We start from the raw sequence: 23,880 nt of genomic DNA, 5'->3' as shown, positions 1-23,880 counted from the left end.
TGAGGCTTTGTTCTGATCGCTCATTCGGTGTCGCGTTTCTTTCAAGCAATTCTCCCGGTTAGCCCACACTCGGCTCGCTCCCATAGCCGTGTTAAAGTCTACTTCGCATTCACTCTCTTTTCTCAGCAGACTCTTGGGATTTTATCTATAAAATGAATTCCTTCACTCAAACTATGTGAAAACTGCTTTGTCCTTAATATTTACCATGTCTAGAAAGATTTAAACAAAAAAAACAACGTTGTACTTTGCAGTAAAAGAAAGAGCAAATCTAAAGTTTCAGGAATCCGAGAATAAGCTTACTTTCATGAGTTCTTCACGATTTCGGATTTTGCTATAAAATGAATTCCTTCACTCAAACTAAATTAAAACTGCTAAACCGCTAATCTGTTATATGTAAGGCAGATGTCAAATTCACCGAAATAGGATCAAAGGGTATTCGGCCAATCGAGCTGTAGCAGCTTCGGTAAAAGAGTATAAGTTGAAGAGTTTGTGAATAAAGGTGTGCGCACACATAGTGTGCTGTACGAAAATAGGCAGGGAGCAATGCCGGCTGGGGTATATGTTCTTGTATGTTGTCTGACTGTTTGATTTGAATGTGTTGTGTAAGTGTCCTGTTGAATGTTACATGTTTGGGCTTTGACACGCTTCACTGTGGTTGTTAACTGTGTGGTGTGTCCTGAAATGTTATATGTTTGGGCTGTGTGACATGCTTAATGCTTGTCAGTAGCTACCCACTTATTCATATATAGCAACTGACAACATAAGAAGTCCGGACATACTTTGATAGTAGTTGTAGAAGTATCCTTATTGATAATAGATCACTAATTCATAGTGATAGAACAGTAGATGAACAGGTGCTTGCACATGTCTCACGAAAATAAAATGGATGTATGATTGCTGACGGCAGAGCAATACTGCCAAACTTATGAGTTCTTGTGGCAAACTTGATTCAGTGTCTTGACGTGTATACGCTGTTTCGCTGACTTGATTGTCACAAGAAATAAAGTGTGTTTGATAAGATCCGACCATTTTATTACGGGAGGATCAGTATGTATGGATTCCGATGTGACTGATAAACCCATTCGTATCTTAAGCATAATCTAATACGTGAGACAACGCCCTGGCACACGATAAAAAAAAAAAAAAGAGAGAGAGCGGTTTTGTGTCCCCACAGTCCATAATGTAGAAAAGAGTGAAAAAAGCCTTTCTGATTTGGTGTGTGTGCTCATAGTGCAGAGTGTAGAGAAAAGAAAGCCGTTTTGGTGTCACGGGTGTTGTGACTTACACACACACATTTCTAAATTGAGAAAGGAAATTATTTTAGAGGAAGCACTAGAGTTTAGATCCCACATTTGTTGATAGGCATTCATTTATTTCTTCACTTCTGATGAAGTTTCAACAATAAACAACAAACTTTGTATTATGAGAAAGAACCAGACTCATTCTTCAGGAATCCGAAAATAAGCTCTATTTTATGAGTTATGCACGAATTCGGATTCTCCTATAAAACGAATTCATTAACTCAAACCAAGTTAAGACTGCTTTGTCCTTCATATTTATTCATGTCTAATCAAGTTTCAACGATAAACAACGTTGTACTTTGTAGAATGAGAAAGAACTTCTTCACCAATAAGCATCTCTCGACATATGACAAAATACAGATTTTGCTACAAAATTAATTCCTTCTATCAGCCTGACTTAAAACTGTTTGTCCTCCTTATTTATCCACTTCAAATCAAGTTTCAACAATTAAAAAAAATTTGTAGTTTGAGAAAGAACAACTTAATCTTCAGCAATCAGTATAAAGAGGTGCAAATGCCAACCATACATACCTAAAAGGTGGAGCGGAAGTATTCAGCTGCAAGTAGGTGTGAATGTTCGACCATAATTTGTAAAAAGCGGGTAAGAAAAGGTTCGAATGCCCGACTATATATTAACAAAAGCGGGAGGAGAGGTCTTCGGATGAGAGTGGGTGAGAATCTCCAACCATAATCTATAAAATACGGTGAAAAAAAATATGTGAATGCCTCATAGAACACTAAAAGCGGAAGTGTTCGGCTGCAAGAAGGTGTGAATGTCCACCCATAATTCCTGAAAAATGGGCAAAAAAAAGGTGTGAATGCCCAACCATACATCATCAAAAGCAGGAGTGGAAGTGTTCGGCTACAAGAAGGTGTGAACGTCCCACCAAAATATGTAAAAAGCAGTTAAGAAAAGGTTCGAATATCCAACCAAACATAATCAAAAGCGGGAGCAGAGCTTTTCGACTGCAAGTAGAGGTGAATGTCAGATCATAATTTGCAAAAAGCTGATGAGAAAGGGTGAGAATGCCCGACTATACATCATCAAATGCGGGAGCGGAGTTGTTCGGCTGTGAGTAGGTGTGAATCTCCGACCATAATTGCTGAAAAATGTGTTAGAAAAGGTAAAAATGCCGGTCCATACATCATCAAAAGCGAGAGAGGTTGTGTTCGGCTGAAAGTAGGTGTGAATGTCCAGCCATAATTACTCACAAACGGGTAAGAAAAGGTAGTATTGCCAGACCATATATGATCAAAACAGGGAGCGGAGGTGGTTCAGCTGCAAGAAGATTTGAATGTCCGACTAAAGTTCAAATATATTAAAGAAAGCGGGAGGAGAGGTCTTCGGATGAGAGTGGTTGAAAATTTCCGACCATAATGTATAAAATGTGGTGAAAAAAAGGTGTGATAGAACACTAAAAGGTGGAGCGGAAGTGTTCGGCTGCAAGAAGGTGTGAATGTCCGACTATATTTGGTGAAAAGCAGGTGAAGCAAGGTCTGAATGCCCAACCTTACATCATCAAAAGCGATATCAGAGGTGTTTGGCTGCAAGAAGGCCATAGTTTGCCAAAAGCGGGTAAGGTGCGAATGTCCGACTAAATATCAACAAAATTTGGGGTGGAGGTCTTCGGATGCAAGTGGGTGTGAATATCCCACCATACAAGTATGGTGGAGAGGAAGCTGTGAATAGCCGACCATAGTTTGGAAAAAGCGGGTAAGAAAAGGTTTGAATGCCCGAACATACACCATCAAAAGAGGGAGCGGAGGTGTTCCGCTGTACGAAGGTGTGAATGTCCAACCATACTTGGTAAAAAGCGGGTAAGAAAAGGTTAATATACCCGACTGTACACAATCAATAGCGGGAGCGGATGTGTTCGGCTACAGGAAGGTGTGACAGTCCGACCATGGTTTGTAAAAAGCGGGTAAGAAAAGGTGCGAATGTCCGACAATGTATGATCAAAAGAGAGAGCGGAGGTTTTCGGATACACGAAAGTTTGAATGTCCTACCATAGTTTGTAAATAGCGGGTAGGAAAAATGTTCGAATGCCCGACTATACACCATAAAAACCGCTGTAAGACGGCGTGAATGTCCGACCATAGTTGGTAAAAAGCAGGTAAGAAAAGGTTAAAATACCCGACTGTACAAAATCAATAGCGGGAGCGGAGTTGTTCGGCTACAAGAAGGTGTGAAAGTCCCACCATGGTTTTTAAAAAGCAGTTAAGAAAAGGTTCGAATATCCAACCAAACATAATCAAAAGCGGGAGCAGAGCTGTTCGACTGCAAGTAGGTGTGAATGTCCAGCCATAATTACTCACAAACGGGGGAAGAAAAGGTAGTATTGCCAGACCATACATCATCAAAACAGGGAGCGGAGGTTCAGCTGCAAGGTGTGAATGACTGACTATAGTTTGTAAAAAGCGGGTAAGACAAGGTGCGAATGCCCGACAATGTATGATCAAAAGAGAGAGCGGAGGTGTTCGGCTGCAAGGTCTGAATGTCAAACCATAATTTCTAAAAACCGGGTAAGAAAAGGCTCGAAATCCCGACTATACATCATCAAAAGCGGGAGCGGAGGTGTTCAGCTGCAAGAAGGTGTGAATGTTCGACTAAAGTTTGTAAAAAGCTGGTAAGACAAGGAGCGATGTCCCGACATTGTATGATCAAAAGCGCGAGCGGAGGTGTCCAGCTGTGAGTAGGTGTGAATGTCCGACCATAATTGCTGAAAAATGTGTTAGAAAAGGTAAGAATACTGGACCATACATCATCAAAAGCGGGAGAGGTGGTGTTCGGCTGCAAGAAGGTGTGAAAGTCCGACAATGGTTTGTAAAAAGCGGGTAATAAAAGGTTCGATTGCCCGAACATACATCATCAAAAGCGGAAGCGGAGGTGTTCGGATGCAAGAAGGTGTGAACGTCCGACCAAAGTTTGTAAAAAGCAGTTAAAAGCGAGAAAAAGCTTTTCGTGAGTTCTGCATGATTTGGGATTTTGCTTATAAAATGCATTACTTCACTCAAACTATGTTAAAACTGATTTGTCCTTCATATTTACCATGTCTAGAAAGATTTCAACAAAAAAACAACGTTGTACTTTGCTTAAAAGAAAACATTGGACTTTGCAGTAGAAGAAGTTGAAATCCATCTACACATTGATAAATATGAAGGACAAAGCAGTTCCCACTTGCCCATAAGAAAATAAGCTTATTCTCGGATTCCTGAACAAGTGTGGTTCTTTCTCATTCAGGGTAGTATGAGGAAGTTTATGCTTGAAATATATGTAGAAATGGGTACATATGAAGGACAAAGCAGTGTTAACTTAGTTTGAGTGAAGGAATTAATTTTATACATAAAATCCCAAATCATGCAGAACGTATGAAAAGAAGCTTATTCTCGGATTCCTGATCCTTCAGTTTTGCTCTTTCTTCTATTGCAAAATACAATGTTGTTCTTTGTTGAAGTCGATCTAGATATTGATAAATATGAAGGAAAAAGCAGTTTTAACTTGGTTTGAGTGAATGAATTAATTTTATACATAAAATCCGAAATCGTGCAGAACTCATGAAAATAAGCTTATTCTCGGATTCCTAAAACTTTTGATTTGCTCTTTCTTTTATTGCAAAGTACAACGTTGTTTTTTTGTTTAAATCTATCGAGACATTGATAAATATGAAGGTAAAAGCCGTTTTAATATAGTTTGAGTGAAGGAATTAATTTTATAGATAAAATCCCAAACCATGCAGAACTCCTCAAAAGGGGCGCATGGCTTAATCACAAGTGTGGCTCTTTCTCATTCAGGGTAGTATGAGGAAGTTTATGCTTGAAATATATGTAGAAATGGGTACATATGAAGGACAAAGCAGTGTTAACTTAGTTTGCGTGAAGGAATTCATTTTATACATAAAATCCGAAATCGTGCAGAACTCATGAAAATAAGCTTATTCTCGGATTCCTAAAACTTTTGATTTGCACTTTCTTTTACTGCAAAGTACAGCGTTGTTTTTTGTTGAAATCTATCTAGACATTGATAAATACCAGCCGAAACTCTGCTGCCGCTTTTGATAATTTATGGTTGGGCATTCTTACCCTTTCTTACCCGCTTTTTACAAATTATGATCTTACATTCACACCTACTTGCAGTCGAACACCTTCTCATCCACTTATGATCATGTGCGGTTGGGCTTTCGCACCTTTTCTTACCCATTTTTCAGTAATTATGGGTGGACATTCAGACCTTCTTGCAGCCGAAAACCTCCGCTCCTCTTTTGATCATACATTGTCGGGCATTCACACCTTGTCTTACCCGCTTTTTACAAACTTTAGTCGGACATTCAAACCTTCTTGCAGCTGAACCACCTCCGCTCCCTGTTTTGATCATATATGGTCTGGCAATAGTACCTTTTCTTACCCGTTTGTGAGTAATTATGGCTGGACATTCACACCTTCTTGCAGCCGAACACAACCTCTCCCGCTTTTGATGATATATGGTCCGGCATTCTTACCTTTTCTAACACATTTTTCAGCAATTATGGTCGGACATTCACACCTACTCACAGACGAACACCTCCGCTCCCACATTTGATAGTGTATAGTCGGGCATTCTCACCCTTTCTCATCAGCTTTTTGCAAATTATGATCTGATATTCACACCTACTTGCAGTCGAACAGCTCTGCTCCCGCTTTTGATTATGTTTGGTTGGATATTCGAACATTTTCTTAATGCTTTTTACAAACTTTGGTCGGACGTTCACACCGTCTTGCAGCCGAACACCTCCGCTTCCGCTTTTGATGGTGTATAGTCGGGAATTCGAGCCTTTTCTTACCCACCTATTACTTACTATGGTTGGACATTCAAACCTTCTTGTAGCCGAACACATCCGCTCCTGCTTTTGATGATGTATGATTTGGCATTCGCACCTTTTCTTACCCATTTTTCAGTAATTATTGGTCGGACATTCAGACCTTCTTGCACCTGAACACCTCTGCTCCCGCTTTTGATGGTGTATAGTCGGGCTTTCGAGCCTTTTCTTCCCCGATTTTTACAAATTATTGTTGGACATTCAGACCTTGCAGCCGAAAACCTCCGCTCCCTCTTTTGATCATACATTGTCGGGCATTCGCCCCTTGTCTTACACGGTTTTTAAAAACTTTAGTCAGACATTCACACCTTGCAGCTGAACCACCTCCATTCCCTGTTTTGATCATGTGTGGTCTGGAAATACTACCTTTTCTTCCCCCGTTTGTGAGTAATTGTGGCTGGACATTCACACCTACTTGCAGCCGAAAAACCACCTCTCCCGCTTTTGATGATGTATTGTCCGGCATTCTAGTCTTTTCTATCACATTTTTCAGCAATTATTATCTGACATTCACACCTACTTGCAGTCGAACAGCTCTGCTCCCGCTTTTGATTATGTTCGGTTGGATATTCAAACCTTTTCTTAACTGCTTTTTACAAACTTTGGTCGGACGTTCACACCTTCTTGCAGCCGAACACCCCCGCTTCCGCTTTTGATGGTATATATTCGGGTATTCGAACCTTCTCTTACCCGCTTTTTACAAACCATGGTTGGACTTTCATACCTTCTTGTAGCTGAACAACTCCACTCCTGCTTTTGATGATTTATGGTTGGACATTCGCATCTTTTCCGACCCATTTTTCAGTAATTATGGGTGGATATTCACATCTTCTTGCAGCTGAACACCTCCTCTCCCGCTAATGATCATGTAAGGTTTGATATTCGAAAATTTTCTTTCATGTTTTAAAGCAATTATTAATGGACATTCACACCTACTTGAAGCCGAACACCACCTCTCCCGCTTTTGATGATGTATGGACCGGCATTCTTACCTTTTCTAACACATTTTTCAGCAATTATGGTTGGAGAATCACACCTACTCACAGCCGAACAACTCCGCTACCGCATTTGATGGTGTATAGTCGGGATTTCTCACCCTTTCTCATCAGCTTTTTGCAAATTATTCTCTGACATTCACACCTACTTGCAGTCGAACAGCTCTGCTCCCGCTTTTGATTATGTTTGGTTAGATATTCAAACCTTTTCTTAACTGCTTTTTTACAAACTTTGGTCGGACGTTCACACCTTCTTGCAGCCGAACACCTCTGCTCCCTCTTTTGATGGTGTATGTTCGGGCATTCGAACCTTTTCTTACCCGCTTTTTACAAACCAGGGTCGGACTTTCACACCTTTTAGTAGCCGAACAACTCCGCTCCCGCTATTGATTGTGTACAGTCAGTTATTTTAACCTTTTCTTACCCGCTTTTTATCAACTATGGTCAGACATTCACACCTTCGTACAGCGGAACACCTCCGCTCCCTCTTTTGATGGTGTATGTTCGGGTATTCAAACCTTTTCTTACCCGCTTTTTCCAAACTATGGTCGGCTATTCACAGCTTCCTCTCCACCATACTTGTATGGTTGGATATTGACACCCACTTGCATCCGAAGACCTCTGCCCCAAATTTTGTTGATATTTAGTCGGACATTCGCACCTTACCCGCTTTTGGAAAACTATGGCCTTCTTGCAGCCAAACAACTCTGATCTCGCTTTTGATGATGTAAGGTTGGGCATTCAGACCTTGCTTCACCTGCTTTTCACCAAATATAGTCGGACATTCACACCTTCTTGCAGCCGAACACTTCCGCTCCACCTTTTAGTGTTCTATCACACCTTTTTTTCACCGCATTTTATACATTATGGTCGGAAATTTTCAACCACTCTCATCCGAAGACCTCTCCTCCCGCTTTCTTTAATATATTTGAACTTTAGTCGGACATTCAAACCTTCTTGCAGCTGAACCACCTCCGCTCCCTGTTTTGATCATATATGGTCTGGCAATACTACCTTTTCTTACCCGTTTGTGAGTAATTATGGCTGGACATTCACACCTACTTGCAGCCGAACACAACCTCTCTCGCTTTTGATGATGTATGGACCGGCATTTTTACCTTTTCTAACACATTTTTCAGCAATTATGGTCGGAGATTCACACCTACTCACAGCCGAACAACTCCGCTCCCGCATTTGATGGTGTATAGTCGGGCATTCTCACCCTTTCTCATCAGCTTTTTGCAAATTATGATCTGACATTCACACCTACTTGCAGTCGAAAAGCTCTGCTCCCGCTTTTGATTATGTTTGGTTGGATATTCGAACCTTTTCTTAACTGCTTTTTACATATTTTGGTTGGACGTTCACACCTTCTTGTAGCCGAACACTTCCACTCCTGCTTTTGATGATGTATGGTTGGGCATTCACACCTTTTTTTTGCCCATTTTTCAGGAATTATGGGTGGACATTCACACCTTGCAGCTGAACACCTCCTATCCCACTTATGATCATGTGCGGTTTGATTTTCGAAAAGTTTCTTTCATGTTTTCTAGCAATTATTGATGGACATCTAGACCTTCTTTCAGCTGAACACCTCCGCTCCCGCTTTTGATCATACATTGTCAGGCATTCGCACCTTGTCTTACCCACTTTTTACAAACTTTAGTCGAATAGTCACACCTATTTGCAGCCGAACACAACCTCTCTCGCTTTTGATGATGTATGGACCGGCATTCTTACCTTTTCTAACACATTTTTCAGCAATTATGGTCGGAGATTCACACCTACTCACAGCCGAACAACTCCGCTCCCGCATTTGATGGTGTATAGTCGGGCATTCTCACCCTTTCTCATCAGCTTTTTGCAAATTATGATCTGACATTCACACCTACTTGCAGTCGAACAGCTCTGCTCCCGCTTTTGATTATGTTTGGTTGGATATTCGAACCTTTTCTTAACTGCTTTTTACAAACTTTGGTTGGACGTTCACACCTTCTTGTAGCCGAACACATGCACTCCTGCTTTTGATGATGTATGGTTGGGCATTCGCACCTTTTTTTTACCCGCCTTTTACTATGGTCGGCCATTCACAGCTTCCTCTCCACCATACTTGTATGGTGGGATATTCACACCCACTTGCATCCGAAGACCTCCGCCCCAACTTTTGTTGATATTTAGTCGGTCATTCGCACCTTACCCGCTTTTGGCAAACTATGGCCTTCTTGCAGCCAAACACCTCTGATCTCGCTTTTGATGATGTAAGGTTGGGCATTCAGACCTTGCTTCACCTGCTTTTCACCAAATATAGTCGGACATTCACACCCACTTGCATCCGAAGACCTCCGCCCCAAATTTTGTTGATATTTAGTCGGACATTCGCACCTTACCCGCTTTTGGCAAACTATGGCCTTCTTGCAGCCAAACACCTCTGATCTCGCTTTTGATGATGTAAGGTTGGGCATTCAGACCTTGCTTCACCTGCTTTTCACCAAATATAGTCGGACATTCACACCTTCTTGCAGCCGAACACTTCCGCTCCACCTTTTAGTGTTCTATCACACCTTTTTTTCACCGCATTTTATACATTATGGTTGGAAATTTTCAACCACTCTCATCCGAAGACCTCTCCTCCCGCTTTTGTTAATATATTTGAACTTTAGTCGGACATTCAAACCTTCTTGCAGCTGAACCACCTCCGCTCCCTTTTTTGATCATATATGGTCTGGCAATACTACCTTTTCTTACCCGTTTGTGAGTAATTATGGCTGGACATTCACACCTACTTGCAGCCGAACACAACCTCTCTCGCTTTTGATGATGTATGGACCGGCATTCTTACCTTTTCTAACACATTTTTCAGCAATTATGGTCGGAGATTCACACCTACTCACAGCCGAACAACTCCGCTCCCGCATTTGATGGTGTATAGTCGGGCATTCTCACCCTTTCTCATCAGCTTTTTGCAAATTATGATCTGACATTCACACCTACTTGCAGTCGAACAGCTCTGCTCCCGCTTTTGATTATGTTTGGTTGGATATTCGAATCTTTTCTTAACTGCTTTTTACAAACTTTGGTTGGACGTTCACACCTTCTTGTAGTCGAACACATGCACTCCTGCTTTTGATGATGTATGGTTGGGCATTCGCACCTTTTTTTTACCCGCCTTTTACTATGGTCGGCCATTCACAGCTTCCTCTCCACCATACTTGTATGGTGGGATATTCAAACCCACTTGCATCCGAAGACCTCCGCCCCCACTTTTGTTGATATTTAGTCGGTCATTCGCACCTTACCCGCTTTTGGCAAACTATGGCCTTCTTGCAGCCAAACACCTCTGATCTCGCTTTTGATGATGTAAGGTTGGGCATTCAGACCTTGCTTCACCTGCTTTTCACCAAATATAGTCGGACATTCACACCCACTTGCATCCGAAGACCTCCGCCCCAAATTTTGTTGATATTTAGTCGGACATTCGCACCTTACCCGCTTTTGGCAAACTATGGCCTTCTTGCAGCCAAACACCTCTGATCTCGCTTTTGATGATGTAAGGTTGGGCATTCAGACCTTGCTTCACCTGCTTTTCACCAAATATAGTCGGACATTCACACCTTCTTGCAGCCGAACACTTCCGCTCCACCTTTTAGTGTTCTATCACACCTTATTTTCACCGCATTTTATACATTATGGTTGGACATTTTCAACCACTCTTATCCGAAGACCTCTCCTCCCGCTTTTGTTAATATATTTGAACTTTAGTCGGACATTCAAACCTTCTTGCAGCTGAACCACCTCCGCTCCCTGTTTTGATCATATATGGTCTGGCAATACTACCTTTTCTTACCCGTTTGTGAGTAATTATGGCTGGACATTCACACCTACTTGCAGCCGAACACAACCTCTCTCGCTTTTGATGATGTATGGACCGGCATTCTTACCTTTTCTAACACATTTTTCAGCAATTATGGTCGGAGATTCACACCTACTCACAGCCGAACAACTCCGCTCCCGCATTTGATGGTGTATAGTCGGGCATTCTCACCCTTTCTCATCAGCTTTTTGCAAATTATGATCTGACATTCACACCTACTTGCAGTCGAACAGCTCTGATCCCGCTTTTGATTATGTATGGTTGGATATTCGAACCTTTTCTTAACTGCTTTTTACAAACTTTGGTTGGACGTTCACACCTTCTTGTAGCCAAACACATGCACTCCTGCTTTTGATGATGTATGGTTGGGCATTCGCACCTTTTTATTACCCATTTCTCAGGTATTATGGGTGGACATTCACACCTTCTTGCAGCTGAACACCTCCTCTCCCACTTATGATCATGTGTGGTTTGATTTTCGAAAATTTTCTTTCATGTTTTCTAGCAATTATTGATGGACATTTAGACCTTATTGCATCTGAACACCACCTCTCCCGATTTTGATTATGTATGGACCGGCATTTTTACCTTTTCTAACACATTTTTCAGCAATTATGGTTGGAGATTCACACCTACTCACAGCCGAACAACTCCGCTACCGCATTTGATGGTGTATAGTCGGGCATTCTCACCCTTTCTCATCAGCTTTTTGCAAATTATGATCTGACATTCACACCTACTTCCAGTCGAACAGCTCTGCTCCCGCTTTTGATTATGTTTGGTTAGATATTCGAACCTTTTCTTAACTGCTTTTTACAAACTTTGGTCGGACGTTCACAATATCTTGCAGCCGAACACCTCCGCTTCCGCTTTTGATGGTGTATATTCGGGCATACGAACCTTTTCTTACCCGCTTTTTACAAACCAAGGTCGGACTTTCACACCTTCTCTTAGCTGAACAACTCCGCTCCCTCTTTTGATTGTGTACAGTCGGGTAATTTAACCTTTTCTTACCCGCTTTTTACCATCTATGGTCGGACATTCACACCGTCTTACAGTGGAACACCTCCGCTCCCTCTTTTGATGATGTATGGTTAGGCATTCGCACCTTTTCTTACCCATTTTTCAGTAATTATGGGTAGACATTCACACGTTCTTGCAGCTGAACACCTCCTCTCCCGCTTATGATCATGTGCAGTTTGATATTCGAAAATTTTCTTTCATGTTTTCTAGCAATTATTGATGGACATTCAGACCGTCTTGCAGCTGAACACCTCCGCTCCCACTTTTGATGGTGTATAGTCGGGCTTTGGAGCCTTTTCTTCCCCGGTTTTTACAAATTATGGTTGGACATTCAGACCTTCTTGCAGCCGAAAACCTCCACTCCCTCTTTTGATCATACATTGTCGGGCATTCGCACCTTTTCTTACCCGCTTTTTACAAACCATGGTCGGACTTTCACACCTTTTAGTAGCCGAACAACTCCGCTCCCGCTATTGATTGTGTACAGTCGGGTATTTTAACCTTTTCTTACCCGCTTTTTACCAACTATGGTTGGACATTCACACCTTCTTACAGCAGAACACCTCCGCTCCCTGTTTTGATTATGTATGGTTTGACATTCGCACCTTCTCTCACCCGCCTTTTACTATGGTCGGCCATTCACAGCTTCCTCTCCACCATACTTGTATGGTGGGATATTCACAACCACTTGCATCCGAAGACCTCCGCCCCCACTTTTGTTGATATTTAGTCGGTCATTCGCACTTTACCCGCTTTTGGCAAACTATGGCCTTCTTGCAGCCAAACACCTCTGATCTCGCTTTTGATGATGTAAGGTTGGGCATTCAGACCTTGCTTCACCTGCTTTTCACCAAATATAGTCGGACATTCACACCTTCTTGCAGCCGAACACTTCCGCTTTTAGTGTTCTATGAGGCATTCACATATTTTTTTTCACCGTATTTTATAGATTATGGTTGGAAATTCTCACCCACTCTCATCCGAAGACCTCTCCTCCCGCTTTTGTTAATATATAGTCGGGCATTCGAACCTTTTCTTACCCGCTTTTTACAAATTATGGTCGAACATTCACACCTACTTGCAGCTGAATACTTCCGCTCCACCTTTTAGGTATGTATGGTTGGCATTTGCACCTCTTTTTATACTGATTGCTGAAGATTAAGTTGTTCTTTCTCAAACTACAAATTTTTTTTAATTGTTGAAACTTGATTTGAAGTGGATAAATAAGGAGGACAAACAGTTTTAAGTCAGGCTGATAGAAGGAATTAATTTTATAGCAAAATCTGTATTTCGTCATATTTCGAGAGATGCTTATTGCTGAAGAAGTTCTTTCTCATTCTACAAAGTACAACGTTGTTTATCGTTGAAACTTGATTAGACATGAATAAATATGAAGGACAAAGCAGTCTTAACTTGGTTTGAGTTAATGAATTCGTTTTATAGGAGAATCCGAATTCGTGCATAACTCATAAAATAGAGCTTATTTTTGGATTCCTGAAGAATGAGTCTGGTTCTTTCTCATAATACAAAGTTCGTTGTTTATTGTTGAAACTTCATCAGAAGTGAAGAAATAAATGAATGCCTATCAACAAATGTGGGATCTAAACTCTAGTGCTTCCTCTAAAATAATTTCCTTTCTCAATTTAGAAATGTGTGTGTGTAAGTCACAACACCCGTGACACCAAAACGGCTTTCTTTTCTCTACACTCTGCACTATGAGCACACACACCAAATCAGAAAGGCTTTTTTCTCTCTTTTCTACATTATGGACTGTGGGGACACAAAACCGCTCTCTCTTTTTTTTTTTTTATCGTGTGCCAGGGCGTTGTCTCACGTATTAGATTATGCTTAAGATACGAATGGGTTTATCAGTCACATCAGAATCCATACATACTGATCCTCCCGTAATAAAATGGTCGGATCTTATCAAACACACTTTGTTTCTTGTGACAATCAAGTCAGCGAAACAGCGTATACACGTCAAGACACTGAATCAAGTTTGCCACAAGAACTCATAAGTTTGGCAGTATTGCTCTGCTGTCAGCAATCATACACCCATTTTATTTTCGTGAGACATGTGCAAGCACCTGTTCATCTACTGTTCTATCACTATGAATTAGTGATCTATTATCAATAAGGATACTTCTACAACTACTATCAAAGTATGTCCGGACTTCTTATGTTGTCAGTTGCTATATATGAATAAGTGGGTAGCTACTGACAAGCATTAAGCATGTCACACAGCCCAAACATATAACATTTCAGGACACACCACACAGTTAACAACCACAGAGAAGCGTGTCAAAGCCCAAACATGTAACATTCAACAGGACACTTACACAACACATTCAAATCAAACAGTCAGACAACATACAAGAACATATACCCCAGCCGGCATTGCTCCCTGCCTATTTTCGTACAGCACACTATGTGTGCGCACACCTTTATTCACAAACTCTTCAACTTATACTCTTTTACCGAAGCTGCTACAGCTCGATTGGCTGAATACCCTTTGATCCTATTTCGGTGAATTTGACATCTGCCTTACATATAACAGATTAGCGGTTTAGCAGTTTTAATTTAGTTTGAGTGAAGGAATTAATTTTATAGCAAAATCCGAAATCGTGAAGAACTCATGAAAGTAAGCTTATTCTCGGATTCCTGAAACTTTAGATTTGCTCTTTCTTTTACTGCAAAGTACAACGTTGTTTTTTTTGTTTAAATCTTTCTAGACATGGTAAATATTAAGGACAAAGCAGTTTTCACATAGTTTGAGTGAAGGAATTCATTTTATAGATAAAATCCCAAGAGTCTGCTGAGAAAAGAGAGTGAAGGCGAAGTAGACTTTAACACGGCTATGGGAGCGAGCCGAGTGTGGGCTAACCGGGAGAATTGATTGAAAGAAACGCGACACCGAATGAGCGATCAGAACAAAGCCTCAATACGGGATTCTCGTGGTGTTTTTGTTGCTGCCTTGTCTTTTGCACAGAGTAAAAGACAAGGCAGCCATCGAATAGGGCCCGATTGTTCCTACTTGGTCAGCCGAGGAGCAAGGGGGGGGGGGGAGCAAGCGTCTCAACCAAGCAAAGCTCACCATGGGGAAGGTGGCTATGCCAACTAGCCTGATGCCCTGCTCCCGCAGTGACGGATAATCGTACTCTGGTTTCTCTTCATAACGTACAAGTCTTTCGCCTTTTACTAAAGATTTCTGTGGAGAGCAGCACTAATGAGTTGTTTCTATTTTTGGCAGGCTTTACCTTTGCGGGTGAAGCCCTTTCTGTCTGTGCAAAAGAAATCTTCTTACTGTGCAGAGTGACTTCTCTGAGTAGAGTCGCCTTACTTGTTGCGACTGTGCCGATGTTCGAAGCTGGAGTGCAAAGTTGTTGCTTGAATGGTGCTTGCTGGAGCGTGCGGGAGTGCAAAGTTATACCATTTAAAAGGGCTGAAGAGTGCTCAGTGCAGCGGGTGGGCGACACTCTGGCCACCTTGAAAACCGAGGTTACATCCACTACCAGGGGCAGCCCAAGTTCTGCCGCAAGTGTGGTGAGCATGGGCACCTGGTTGAGGCTTGTACCAAGGTGTTATGTGGGAAGAGCAGAGAAATTGGGCAAACTTTTGGAGAGTGTCCAAATGGCAGGAAATGTAATCTCTGTGGAGAATTAAATCACCTCTTCAGAGATTGCCCTAAATCTTTTGCCAACAAATTAAAGACGGTAAAGCCACAGTCAAGCCAACAAAGAGAAGGACCAAAGGTGGAAGTTGGTGAACAAAGTGAAGAGGTTGACCCAATAAATTCAAACTTCCCGCCAAAAGCTTGGATTGGAAGTGAGGAGCAAAAAGGGGAGGGGTCTGTAGAGGCCTCACCACTCAGTGTTGAAGTCTGTGAGAATTCACAGGCAGAGGGTGGAGCTACGCTAAATGAGGAGGAAGAGCAGACAGGTGAGTCTAGTGAAGATACTCACCTCCCCGAAGGTCAACAGAAGGTCAATTTGTTGATAGGCATTCATTTATTTCTTCACTTCTGATGAAGTTTCAACAATAAACAACAAACTTTGTATTATGAGAAAGAACCAGACTCATTCTTCAGGAATCCGAAAATAAGCTCTATTTTATGAGTTATGCACGAATTCGGATTCTCCTATAAAACGAATTCATTAACTCAAACCAAGTTAAGACTGCTTTGTCCTTCATATTTATTCATGTCTAATCAAGTTTCAACGATAAACAACGTTGTACTTTGTAGAATGAGAAAGAACTTCTTCAGCAATAAGCATCTCTCGACATATGACGAAATACAGATTTTGCTATAAAATTAATTCCTTCTATCAGCCTGACTTAAAACTGTTTGTCCTCCTTATTTATCCACTTCAAATCAAGTTTCAACAATTAAAAAAAAATTGTAGTTTGAGAAAGAACAACTTAATCTTCAGCAATCAGTATAAAAAGAGGTGCAAATGCCAACCATACATACCTAAAAGGTGGAGCAGAAGTATTCAGCTGCAAGTAGGTGTGAATGTTCGACCATAATTTGTAAAAAGCAGGTAAGAAAAGGTTCGAATGCCCGACTATATATTAACAAAAGCGGGAGGAGAGGTCTTCGGATGAGAGTGGCTGAGAATTTCCAACCATAATCTATAAAATACGGTGAAAAAAAATATGTGAATGCCTCATAAAACACTAAAAGCGGAAGTGTTCGGCTGCAAGAAGGTGTGAATGTCCGACTATATTTGGTGAAAAGCAGGTGAAGCAAGGTCTGAATGCCCAACCTTACATCATCAAAAGCGAGATCAGAGGTGTTTGGCTGCAAGAAGGCCATAGTTTGCCAAAAGCGGGTAAGGTGCAAATGACCGACTAAATATCAACAAAAGTGGGGGCGGAGGTCTTCGGGTGCAAGTGGGTGTGAATATCCCACCATACAAGTATGGTGGAGAGGAAGCTGTGAATGGCCGACCATAGTAAAAGGCGGGTGAGAGAAGGTGCGAATGTCAAACCATACATCATCAAAAGAGGGAGCGGAGGTGTTCCGCTGTAAGACGGTGTGAATGTCCGACCATAGATGGTAAAAAGCGGGTAAGAAAAGGTTAAATTACCCGACTGTACACAATCAAAAGAGGGAGCGGAGTTGTTCAGCTAAGAGAAGGTGTGAAAGTCCGACCTTGGTTTGTAAAAAGCGGGTAAGAAAAGGTTCGTATGCCCGAATATACACCATCAAAAGCGGAAGCGGAGGTGTTCGGCTGCAAGATATTGTGAACGTCCGACCAAAGTTTGTAAAAAGCAGTTAAGAAAAGGTTCGAATATCCAACCATACATAATCAAAAGCGGGAGCAGAGCTGTTCGACTGCAAGTAGGTGTGAATGTCAGATCATAATTTGCAAAAAGCTGATGAGAAAGGGTGAGAATGCCCGACTATACACCATCAAATGCGGTAGCGGAGTTATTCAGCTGTGAGTAGGTGTGAATCTCCAACCATAATTGCTGAAGAATGTGTTAGAAAAGGTAAAAATGCCGGTCCATACATAATCAAAATCGGGAGAGGGGGTGTTCAGCTGCAAGAAGGTCTAAATGTCCATCAATAATTGCTAGAAAACATGAAAGAAAATTTTCGAAAATCAAACCACACATGATCATAAGTGGGAGAGGAGGTGTTCAGCTGCAAGAAGGTGTGAATGTCCACCCATAATACCTGAAAAATGGGTAAAAAAAAGGTGCGAATGCCCAACCATACATCATCAAAAGCAGGAGTGCATGTGTTCGGCTACAAGAAGGTGTGAACGTCCAACCAAAGTTTGTAAAAAGCAGTTAAGAAAAGGTTCGAATATCCAACCATACATAATCAAAAGCGGGAGCAGAGCTGTTCGACTGCAAGTAGGTGTGAATGTCAGATCATAATTTGCAAAAAGCTGATGAGAAAGGGTGAGAATGCCCGACTATACACCATCAAATGCGGTAGCGGAGTTGTTCGGCTGTGAGTAGGTGTGAATCTCCAACCATAATTGCTGAAAAATGTGTTAGAAAAGGTAAAAATGCCGGTCCATACATAATCAAAATCGGGAGAGGTGGTGTTCAGCTGCAAGAAAGTCTAAATGTCCATCAATAATTGCTAGAAAACATGAAAGAAAATTTTCGAAAATAAAACCACACATGATCATAAGTGGGAGAGGAGGTGTTCAGCTGCAAGAAGGTGTGAATGTCCACCCATAATACCTGAAAAATGGGTAAAAAAAAGGTGCGAATGCCCAACCATACATCATCAAAAGCAGGAGTGCATGTGTTCGGCTACAAGAAGGTGTGAACGTCCAACCAAAGTTTGTAAAAAGCAGTTAAGAAAAGGTTCGAATATCCAACCATACATAATCAAAAGCGGGAGCAGAGCTGTTCGACTGCAAGTAGGTGTGAATGTCAGATCATAATTTGCAAAAAGCTGATGAGAAAGGGTGAGAATGCCCGACTATACACCATCAAATGCGGGAGCGGAGTTGTTCGGCTGTGAGTAGGTGTGAATCTCCAACCATAATTGCTGAAAAATGTGTTAGAAAAGGTAAAAATACCGGTCCATATATAATCAAAATCGGGAGAGGTGGTGTTCAGCTGCAAGAAGGTCTAAGTGTCCATCAATAATTGCTAGAAAACATGAAAGAAAATTTTCGAAAATCAAACCACACATGATCATAAGTGGGAGAGGAGGTGTTCAGCTGCAAGAAGGTGTGAATGTCCACCCATAGTACCTGAAAAATGGGTAAAAAAAAGGTGCGAATGCCCAACCATACATCATCAAAAGCAGGAGTGCATGTGTTCGGCTACAAGAAGGTGTGAACGTCCAACCAAAGTTTGTAAAAAGCAGTTAAGAAAAGGTTCGAATATCCAACCATACATAATCAAAAGCGGGAGCAGAGCTGTTCGACTGCAAGTAGGTGTGAATGTCAGATCATAATTTGCAAAAAGCTGATGAGAAAGGGTGAGAATGCCCGACTATACACCATCAAATGCGGGAGCGGAGTTGTTCGGCTGTGAGTAGGTGTGAATCTCCGACCATAATTGCTGAAAAATGTGTTAGAAAAGGTAAGAATGCCGGTCCATACATCATCAAAAGCGAGAGAGGTTGTGTTCGGCTGCAAGTAGGTGTGAATGTCCAGCCATAATTACTCACAAACGGGTAAGAAAAGGTAGTATTGCCAGACCATATATGATCAAAACAGGGAGCGGAGGTGGTTCAGCTGCAAGAAGGTTTGAATGTCCGACTAAAGTTCAAATATATTAACAAAAGCGGGAGGAGAGGTCTTCGGATGAGAGTGGTTGAAAATTTCCAACCATAATGTATAAAATGCGGTGAAAAAAAGGTGTGATAGAACACTAAAAGGTGGAGCGGAAGTGTTCGGCTGCAAGAAGGTGTGAATGTCCGACTATATTTGGTGAAAAGCAGGTGAAGCAAGGTCTGAATGCCCAACCTTACATCATCAAAAGCGAGATCAGAGGTGTTTGGCTGCAAGAAGGCCATAGTTTGCCAAAAGCGGGTAAGGTGCGAATGTCCGACTAAATATCAACAAAATTTGGGGCGGAGGTCTTCGGATGCAAGTGGGTGTGAATGTCGGACTATATTTGGTGAAAAGCAGGTGAAGCAAGGTCTGAATGCCCAACCTTACATCATCAAAAGCGATATCAGAGGTGTTTGGCTGCAAGAAGGCCATAGTTTGCCAAAAGCGGGTAAGGTGCGAATGACCGACTAAATATCAACAAAAGTGGGGGCGGAGGTCTTCGGATGCAAGTGGGTGTGAATATCCCACCATACAAGTATGGTGGAGAGGAAGCTGTGAATGGCCGACCATAGTAAAAGGCGGGTGAGAGAAGGTGCGAATGTCAAACCATACATAATCAAAACAGGGAGCGGAGGTGTTCTGCTGTAAGAAGGTGTGAATGTCCAACCATAGTTGGTAAAAAGCGGGTAAGAAAAGGTTAAAATACCCGACTGTACACAATCAATAGCGGGAGCGGAGTTGTTCGGCTACTAAAAGGTGTGAAAGTCCGACCATGGTTTGTAAAAAGCGGGTAAGAAAAGGTGCGAATGCCCGACAATGTATGATCAAAAGAGGGAGTGGAGGTTTTCGGCTGCAAGAAGGTCTGAATGTCCAACCATAATTTGTAAAAACCGGGGAAGAAAAGGCTCCAAAGCCCGACTATACACCATCAAAAGTGGGAGCGGAGGTGTTCAGCTGCAAGACGGTCTGAATGTCCATCAATAATTGCTAGAAAACATGAAAGAAAATTTTTGAATATCAAACTGCACATGATCATAAGCGGGAGAGGAGGTGTTCAGCTGCAAGAAGGTGTGAATGTCTACCCATAATTACTGAAAAATGGTTAAGAAAAGGTGCGAATGCCTAACCATACATCATCAAAAGAGGGAGCGGAGGTGTTCCGCTGTAAGACGGTGTGAATGTCCGACCATAGATGGTAAAAAGCGGGTAAGAAAAGGTTAAATTACCCGACTGTACACAATCAAAAGAGGGAGCGGAGTTGTTCAGCTAAGAGAAGGTGTGAAAGTCCGACCTTGGTTTGTAAAAAGCGGGTAAGAAAAGGTTCGTATGCCCGAATATACACCATCAAAAGCGGAAGCGGAGGTGTTCGGCTGCAAGATATTGTGAACGTCCGACCAAAGTTTGTAAAAAGCAGTTAAGAAAAGGTTCGAATATCTAACCAAACATAATCAAAAGCGGGAGCAGAGCTGTTCGACTGGAAGTAGGTGTGAATGTCAGATCATAATTTGCAAAAAGCTGATGAGAAATGGTGAGAATGCCCGACTATACACCATCAAATGCGGTAGCGGAGTTGTTCGGCAGTGAGTAGGTGTGAATCTCCAACCATAATTGCTGAAAAATGTGTTAGAAAAGGTAAAAATGCCGGTCCATACATAATCAAAATCGGGAGAGGTGGTGTTCAGCTGCAAGAAGGTCTAAATGTCCATCAATAATTGCTAGAAAACATGAAAGAAAATTTTCGAAAATCAAACAACACATGATCATAAGTGGGAGAGGAGGTGTTCAGCTGCAAGAAGGTGTGAATGTCCACCCATAATACCTGAAAAATGGGTAAAAAAAAGGTGCGAATGCCCAACCATACATCATCAAAAGCAGGAGTGCATGTGTTCGGCTACAAGAAGGTGTGAACGTCCAACCAAAGTTTGTAAAAAGCAGTTAAGAAAAGGTTCGAATATCCAACCAAACATAATCAAAAGCGGGAGCAGAGCTGTTCGACTGCAAGTAGGTGTGAATGTCAGATCATAATTTGCAAAAAGCTGATGAGAAAGGGTGAGAATGCCCGACTATACACCATCAAATGCGGGAGCGGAGTTGTTCGGCTGTGAGTAGGTGTGAATCTCCGACCATAATTGCTGAAAAATGTGTTAGAAAAGGTAAGAATGCCGGTCCATACATCATCAAAAGCGAGAGAGGTTGTGTTTGGCTGCAAGTAGGTGTGACTGTTCGACTAAAGTTTGTAAAAAGTGGGTAAGACAAGGTGCGAATGCCTGACAATGTATGATCAAAAGTGGGAGCGGAGGTGTTCAGCTGCAAGAAGGTCTACATGTCCATCAATAATTGCTAGAAAACATGAAAGAAACTTTTCGAAAATCAAACCGCACATGATCATAAGTGGGATAGGAGGTGTTCAGCTGCAAGGTGTGAATGTCCACCCATAATTCCTGAAAAATGGGCAAAAAAAAGGTGTGAATGCCCAACCATACATCATCAAAAGCAGGAGTGGAAGTGTTCGGCTACAAGAAGGTGTGAACGTCCCACCAAAATATGTAAAAAGCAGTTAAGAAAAGGTTCGAATATCCAACCAAACATAATCAAAAGCGGGAGCAGAGCTTTTCGACTGCAAGTAGGTGTGAATGTCAGATCATAATTTGCAAAAAGCTGATGAGAAAGGGTGAGAATGCCCGACTATACATCATCAAATGCGGGAGCGGAGTTGTTCGGCTGTGAGTAGGTGTGAATCTCCGACCATAATTGCTGAAAAATGTGTTAGAAAAGGTAAAAATGCCGGCCCATACATCATCAAAAGCGAGAGAGGTTGTGTTCGGCTGAAAGTAGGTGTGAATGTCCAGCCATAATTACTCACAAACGGGTAAGAAAAGGTAGTATTGCCAGACCATATATGATCAAAACAGGGAGCGGAGGTGGTTCAGCTGCAAGAAGATTTGAATGTCCGACTAAAGTTCAAATATATTAAAGAAAGCGGGAGGAGAGGTCTTCGGATGAGAGTGGTTGAAAATTTCCGACCATAATGTATAAAATGTGGTGAAAAAAAGGTGTGATAGAACACTAAAAGGTGGAGCGGAAGTGTTCGGCTGCAAGAAGGTGTGAATGTCCGACTATATTTGGTGAAAAGCAGGTGAAGCAAGGTCTGAATGCCCAACCTTACATCATCAAAAGCGAGATCAGAGGTGTTTGGCTGCAAGAAGGCCATAGTTTGCCAAAAGCGGGTAAGGTGCGAATGTCCGACTAAATATCAACAAAATTTGGGGCAGAGGTCTTCGGATGCAAGTGGGTGTGAATATCCAACCATACAAGTATGGTGGAGAGGAAGCTGTGAATAGCCGACCATAGTTTGGAAAAAGCGGGTAAGAAAAGGTTTGAATACCCGAACATACACCATCAAAAGAGGGAGCGGAGGTGTTCCGCTGTACGAAGGTGTGAATGTCCGACCATAGTTGGTAAAAAGCGGGTAAGAAAAGGTTAAAATACCCGACTGTACACAATCAATAGCGGGAGTGGATGTGTTCGGCTACAAGAAGGTGTGAAAGTCCGACCATGGTTTGTAAAAAGCGGGTAAGAAAAGGTGCGAATGTCCGACAATGTATGATCAAAAGAGAGAGCGGAGGTTTTCGGATACAAGAAGGTTTGAATGTCCCACCATAGTTTGGAAAAAGCGGGTAAGAAAAGGTTCAAATGCCTGACTATACACCATCAAAAGCGCGGAGCGGAGGTGTTCCGCTGTAAGACGGTGTGAATGTCCGACCATAGTTGGTAAAAAGCGGGTAAGAAAAGGTTAAAATACCCGACTGTACACAATCAATAGCGGGAGCGGAGTTGTTCGGCTACAAGAAGGTGTGAAAGTCCGACCATGGTTTGTAAAAACCGGGAAGAAAAGGCTCGAAAGCCCGACTATACACCATCAAAAAGAAGGTTTGAATGTCCATCAATAATTGCTTTAAAACAAGAAAGTAAATTTTCGAATATCAAACCGTACATGATCATAAGCGGGAGAGGAGATGTTCCGCTGTAAGACGGTGTGAATGTCCGACCATAGTTGGTAAAAAGCGGTTAAGAAAAGGTTAAAATACCCGACTGTAAACAATCAATAGTTGGAGCGGAGTTGTTCGGCTACTAAAAGGTGTGAAAGTCCGACCCTGGTTTGTAAAAAGCGGGTAAGAAAAGGTTCGAATGCCCGAACATACACCATCAAAAGAGGGAGCGGAGGTGTTCCGCTGTAAGACGGTGTGAATGTCCGATCATAGTTGGTAAAAAGCGGGTAAGAAAAGGTTAAAATACCCGACTGTACACAATCAAAAGAGGGAGCGGAGTTGTTCAGCTAAGAGAAGGTGTGAAAGTCCGACCATGGTTTGTAAAAAGCGGGTAAGAAAAGGTTCGTATGCCCGAATATACACTATCAAAACCGGAATTGTAGGTGTTCGGCTGCAAGAAGGTGTGAACGTCCGACCAAAGTTTGTAAAAAAGCAGTTAAGAAAAGGTTCGAATATCTAACCAAACATAATCAAAAGCGGGAGCAGAGCTGTTCGACTGCAAGTAGGTGTGAATGTCAGATCATAATTTGCAAAA

General features: G+C 42.0%; 1 non-coding gene across 1 annotated transcript; it reads left to right on the top strand.

The window, feature by feature from the left end:
- The first annotated feature begins 15,197 nt into the window (after positions 1–15,197).
- LOC140310609 (U5 spliceosomal RNA) lies at positions 15,198–15,311 on the top strand. The gene has a single exon (XR_011916662.1). It is a non-coding gene; the product is annotated as a U5 spliceosomal RNA (small nuclear RNA).
- The last annotated feature ends 8,569 nt before the right edge of the window (positions 15,312–23,880 follow it).

The sequence above is a fragment of the Leuresthes tenuis genome, unplaced genomic scaffold, assembly GCF_036924035.1.
Source record: "Leuresthes tenuis unplaced genomic scaffold, fLeuTen1.0.hap1 SCAF_6, whole genome shotgun sequence".
NCBI classification, from domain to species: Eukaryota; Metazoa; Chordata; class Actinopteri; order Atheriniformes; family Atherinopsidae; genus Leuresthes; species Leuresthes tenuis.
Note: the sequence above shows the minus strand (reverse complement) of the source record. Positions and strands in the feature narration are given on the sequence as shown.